The following is a 6454-nucleotide window of genomic DNA, read 5'->3' as shown; positions in this document are numbered from 1 at the left end:
TTGCAAGCAAAAGAGACATGGGATGAAAAGGTGAATGAGTGCCTAGCAACTGTTAATCTCACACCCAGCGTGCTTCAGCTGTTAGCTCTGATGCCTGAGGACAGACAAAAGTTCCTCTGAAACCTGCAGACATTTAACTCACAATGAAGCCTGTCCCCTTAACATCTCCCTGCTGGGACCCCCCATCTGTGGCATCGCAGTGATGCTCTCCCGGGATGGGATGCTGCTCGGGGGTGAATGCGCACGAGTCTCGGTTGCACCCAGAGCCGTTCCTGCCCACAGCTGCCTCTTCCTCACCCCTCTGCCACTTGCTGCCAGCCCGAGCTTCGGCGGTGGCCTGAGGTGAGATGCCAGGCTGAGATGCGGACGCACATCTTGTCCTACCAGCTCTGCTAAGGGAGTGCCGACGTCCCTCAGGGAGATGGGGCAGGCAGCAGAGGGGTGACGTCTCGGCCATCACGGCCAGACCTGCAGCAGCACAGGTACGAGACACCCCACGTCTCTCTGCTCGTCCCCAAGGACAGCATGAATCCAAAGGAAGAGGTGGGTTACCTCTGACTTCGCAGGAAGGGAAGGTGGGCAGATATATTCGTCAATCGTTAGCCAAGTACTCACTTCACACAGCACTGGAACAGAAAGTCACAAACGAGGGAGGGAAAAGCATCCTGCAGAGGGCAAGTACAGGACAACGGAGAGGCTCAAAAGGATGAACACACCAAAAGATAAATCCTAATAAAAAATAACCCCAAAAATAAGAAGTAAACAAGTTTCCAGTTTGAGAATATTAACTATTTTTTCACAAGGCCTTTTTTTTCTTTTTGCTGAAGATCAAAAAGCAACGATATACTTCAAATAGCTTCCAGACCAGCAACAGCTGTTTTCCGGGTTTTTTTGGTTTTTTTGTTTTGTTTTGTTTTTTTCTTTTTTTGCCTTCCTTCCATCTCCCGGCCTCAGGAACAAAAATCTCAAGCTACAAAGTCATAGAGAGAGAGAAATTTTTCAGGCAGAACATTGAACCAGAAGGAAAAAAGGCGGAAGAAGATGAGGTCGGAGCCGGGAATGAATGGATTCCAGCAGCAGCACCTTCCTCTGCACGGGAGCATCCTCCCCTCCCCTCCTCCTGTCGCTACCTGCCCTTGTCAGAAGTCTCTCCCCAGCTTTCTGCCCGCGAAGGGCCGCGTCCCCGCGATGAACACCGCGGGATGCTCGCACGTCCCTCGCTGCCCGGCTCCGACGGGCTCCCCACACCCCGCGGACAGCCCCCACGGCGTCCCCCGGTCCCCTCCGGTCCCCGCCGCCGGGACGCCCCGCTCCCCCCACCCAGCCCCGACGGGCCGCGGCGCAGCAGCGCCACCTGGCGGCGCGGACCGTGGGTGACACGCAGGTGCCCGCCCGCCCCCTGCACCGGCAGCGCCTGCCCTCGGCGTCACGGGCACCGGCAGAGCTTAAATGGGGAGAAATCCGCTGCTGTGTGACCACGGAAGGCTCCGGGGAGACCTTACAGTCCCTTCCAGTACCTACAGGGGCTACAGGAGAGATGGAGAGGGACTCCTGATCAGGGAGTGGAGCAATAGGACGAGGGGTAACGGTTTTAAACTGAACGAGGGGAGGTTTAGATTAGATATTAGGAAGAAATTCTTTACTGTGAGGGTGGTGAGACACTGGAACAGGCTGCCCAGAGAAGCTGTGGCTGCCCCATCCCTGGAGGTGTTCCAGGCCAGGCTGGATGGGGCTTTGAGCAGCCTGGTCTGGTTGAAAAGATCCCTGCCCATCACAGCGGGGCTGGAACTAGATGATCTTTAAGGTCCCTTCCAACCCAAACCATTCTATGATTCTATGACTTACAAAAAACCCCCACATTTAAACGATAGAGCCTCAGGCCTTCATTTATCAGGATGCATACATGTGGTGTATCAATCAAAGCCGATGGGTATCCGGGGGCGAGGGGGCAGGGTAAGGTTCACCAGGCACCACCCATGAAGCTGAGCCCTCTCCTGCAGCCAAAGGCAGCCTGGCACCCAGCTCCTCTGTGCTGGCTACCGGCACCATGGCCACCAGCTTCCACCCCCTGGGGTAGGGAGCAACATCCTCACCTGAAACATGTTCTTCCAGCACTGAACGGAGGTCATGCCGAAGTCACAAGCAGTGGGAAGTGATGCTCTGCGCAAGCAAAAGGGCACGGTCCGGCCCAGCCTGGCGCTCGGCTTCTGCAAGAACTACAGTGGCACAGAGTACCAGGATGCCTTGTTTTAGCTGGACTCTGGTTTCAATAGGCTGCTAACGGCCAGGAATAACATGGGAAAAATCATGAAAAAACACTTGCTTTAAATAGAAAAATTCGGTTTCCACCTTGCACATACGCAGCAGACAAATTTAGAGAAGCAGCACAAATTTTAGCAACAAATAAAACACCTAGGTTCTGCTTTAATGTGGACTCTTACTTCAGTGCATTTTAAAGCACACATACGATGTCCATATTATTATGCCTAAGAATTAGTCCTAAACAATTTCCCCAGGAATACACTATAATTCATGTCTTTACGGGACAGTCTCTGCCCTACAAATAGTTAGCGAGAATGCCAGTTTTCCAGCCAACAAACCGATTCTCTATATTTAAATATTGCTTGCTCACTGCAGAAGGAAAAGATTAGATGACTGCCGATTCATGTTAGCCAAGAAAAGCTCACGGCCAACGTGCCAGGCTCGCTCTTTGTCTGCTTATTAAATTTCATCATAGCCACTCAAAAAGCAACAGGGTTCCATTCCTATCAGCAGGAAATTTGACTGAGAATAAACTGCACGAACAGGAGGCGTTATTTGGATAACAGTTGTAACTGATACTGCTGTCCGAGACAGAAAAGAAGCCAGGTTAGATGTTGGCCAAACCAAGCACACACAGGCAACAAGTATTTCTGGATCCCAGCACGCTCTAAGGGCACCTCTTCCTCTTTGCAACGCCAAAGGCTCTGCCCAGGCTTGCGCTGTTTGTGAAACTTGCTGCTAGGCTATGGAAGGCAACCACAAAGCATAGGGTTCCTCACCTTTTTTTAGTTTCTTTTTTAGATGGATATATTTCTCTGGCATATGACTACATTAAGTGAACTAATTTCCTCCTTTTTCTCTTCTCCACTTCCTTTTCTACAGCTCTGTTCAGTCTGTCACACTGAGAAAAGGCGAGGGGGCTCCTGGGTCTGCAATACAGGCATGGCTCCAGCAGTTCAGCTGAGACAAAACTGGTAACAGCCTTAAGAAACATCAGCTGAAAAACCATCTACGTCCTTCCGTCCCCCTGATTCCCTTCAGAGTCAACTCCCTGGGTATGGGGATAACATCACTTACCTATCACAAGCAGTCGTGATCAGGATTAGTGTTGCCGCAGCACTTCAAGAAGCATGAAGATTGAGTTGCTCTCCATTCCTCATTCTTCTCCGCTTCTTGCTTTACCAGTATAACTGGCTTCTTTTTAGTATTTCAGCAAAAACAGGATGTGATGTTGATCCATTGATGAACCATGACACACCTCCCACTTACCGACACGCGGGTATTATGAGACTACTTCAAAGCAACCCGAGCCCACTTCACTTTTTATCCATTTTTCCCCTTTATAGTATACCGAGATGCACAGTGGGATCGTTCCATAAAGGAAGTATTAAAACGGTAACAAAACACAATTAGCCTTTCCCAGGCTTGGGAATTCATACCTGTCAGTGCCATACTTCTAAAAAACCCTGAAATACGTCATTGTTTTAAGATGGCTGGTTTTCCTCTTCACAACAAATACAACGCTTTCTTACTCCAGGCAGCAATTTAGTTCCCTGGTTCCTAGAGTTCAGCAGAGCCTCTGCTGAGCTTGTTCTTCTTTCTGGGCTACAGATATGAAGACTTGGACTCCTTGATGCAAGTTTCACTTAAAATTCAAACTTATCCTTAAACTTAAGTTGAATTCAAGTCCAAAAGCTATTATTTCACCAGTTCCTGAGAGGAGCCGCCCACTCTCCTGTGCTCTGGCTTCCCTGCTGCGTCCCCGCGTGGCGTTCCTGGCTGTGAGCTGCTGCAGCACGGCCCTTCCCTTCCGTGGATCCCTTCTTCCTCAGACCCTGCGGGCTGCCAGCAGGAACACGGCTCCAGATGAGCCCTCAGGAGACTGCAGCAAGCCATCCATCCATCTTCCCTGCCCCCCGATTTCTCAGCATGTTATGACCATGGCCTTCTAGCTAGTCTAATAGGACCTCTTCAGTCCAGCCAGGCTCCAAAGGTCCGGGGGATGAAGGCCTTACCCAACAGTGGTGATGTGTATTTGAATTCCAGTCAACACAAGCACACATTGGTACAAACCTTTATTATCTCACACCTCCTTGCCACAGCCACCATTGGAACAACTGACATTCATATCTCACAGGGACCATAAATACAAAGTGTAAAATATGCTTTGTAGTCCACAGTGTAAAAATTCCCGAGGACTGATGTGTGAAGAGTTTCTGTAAACAGAATTTGGCAGAGGGACGTTCACCCCCAAGGGAAGAGGCAGGCGCCGTCAGCTTGAGCCCACTGGAGAGGCAGCGTGTGCGTGGTGGAAGGCTGAGCTTGTTGATATCTACCTTATCTACCTTGTTGATAGATGACTAGCATCCCCGAGATTACCCGTGTCATTAAAAGGCACAAAGAGAAACACATCACAAAGCAGGCCCCAGTAAGTGTGGACATCCCATCCCACCAGAGATGTGAGCGCTACCTGACTCCTCTAATGGCAGCTGGCGGAGGGAAGCGTCACCATTCCTGTGAGCTGCTCGCTCTTGCTTTGTCCGGCACAAACGGCAACCGAGGAGTGCGCTGGTACTTACTCTAACGAGCACGGGCAGCCTCCTCATGGCTGCAGTGATGGTAGGGCTGGTGCCTGCACTAGCCACAGCTGGTCTACCTGCAGGGCTGTTTTACAAATCAATATACTAGCACAGAGGTAAATATTTCAGGTGACACCGTGCCAGTCAGGTTGAGAGACTGATATTCTATTTTAATAGTCCCAGATACACTAGACAATTTGTTAATAAAAGGTAGTTCAGAAGGACCATCATAAGCGATATGCAGAAGTTATTGAGCAACAATATACATTTAAGTAGCTTGGAGATTTTGTTTTCTTTTTTTCTCCATCTTCCTGTGTCACAAAGCAATGAAAATTTCAGTAGTCAGAGTAACACAATCCCTACTTGTTTTGCCTGTGCCAGTTATTGATGGTATTCAGAGCCCACAATAATTTCCGCATGGAATTCAGCCTGTTTGTAGGGTACCCTCTGGACCAGATATTGCCCCAGAATCAGTATCCACGTGTTCCCTATAAGTTTTGGTTAATTTGATCAACAACAATCCACTGTTACTTCCCATCCTCAACCCAACGCTAATGCTTTTAAATTTACATCCTGAGCTCCTATGTCATTGAGGTAATAGGTAAAGAGCAGGCTGCGAACGAGAGGAAATATCTCATTAGAGCAGATGACCTAGGAGAGAACAGTCTGACACAGACTCCAAATTCTTCTTTCATGAATAATCAGCGCTACTCATCAGGACAGGCAGCAAAATAACAAATTCAAAGGAAATTTCTCACAGCTGGCTAAGCAAAAATGACTACCCAGGGCTCATCACTTACTACAGTCCTCAGCACCCTACAGACCTCTTCCCGGGTATCAAACCTGCTGTCTTTGACCTCCCTAGACGCATGCCCTTCCAAGAGCCGAAACAATCCTGACCATAAGCTCGTGTTAAACACGCACAGTCACAGTCCTTCCTCTTCTCAGGCCCTGCTCCTAAAACCCATTTCTGCTGAACGATAAGCCACCACTCAATGTTTTCTATGCATACATAGTCCTTTCAGAGATCTTAACCTAGAGAAAGGTGGAGAGAGAGTGAAGAGGTAAGATGTCTACACCACAGTGGTCATCAGGTAGCAAAAGCCTGGGAAGGGAGGGCAAGCACACATGGCACCGAGAAAGCTCGAGTAGAGTAGAGGTGAACTGTGGGCACACTGACAGCAGTCTGTCAGGGAGGAGGGGGCTACTTCTTCAGGCATGACGAATTCCAGCCATGGCTCCCAGAAAGACATCTGCGTCCTAGAGAAAGCGAGAGCAGGATTTACTGCTCAGTGCTGGTCACCTCTGAACGACAGACAGGCACAGGAAGGAACAGCCCTCCTAAGGAAACCAACCTGTTGTTGGAGGTTCTTTTGGAGCACATCAGATCAATGTACATCCACTCTGTCCGGCAAATACTTACTCAGCTTCGGGGCTTTGGTTCATTAGGAGTCCACTCCTCGGGAGCCGAGATATTTCCAGCCTTTTCTTTAAAGGCCTTCATCTTGCTAAGATCTTTTCTTTCCAGAGTTTTACCTTTTTCCCAAAACCCCAACTGCGTTTCTTCTGAGGAGGCTGCAGCCCGGCAAGCACACAGTGTGCCCAGTGCCTCT

Source organism: Rissa tridactyla, chromosome 6, assembly GCF_028500815.1.
Source record: "Rissa tridactyla isolate bRisTri1 chromosome 6, bRisTri1.patW.cur.20221130, whole genome shotgun sequence".
In the NCBI taxonomy this organism is placed as follows: Eukaryota; Metazoa; Chordata; class Aves; order Charadriiformes; family Laridae; genus Rissa; species Rissa tridactyla.
Note: the sequence above shows the minus strand (reverse complement) of the source record.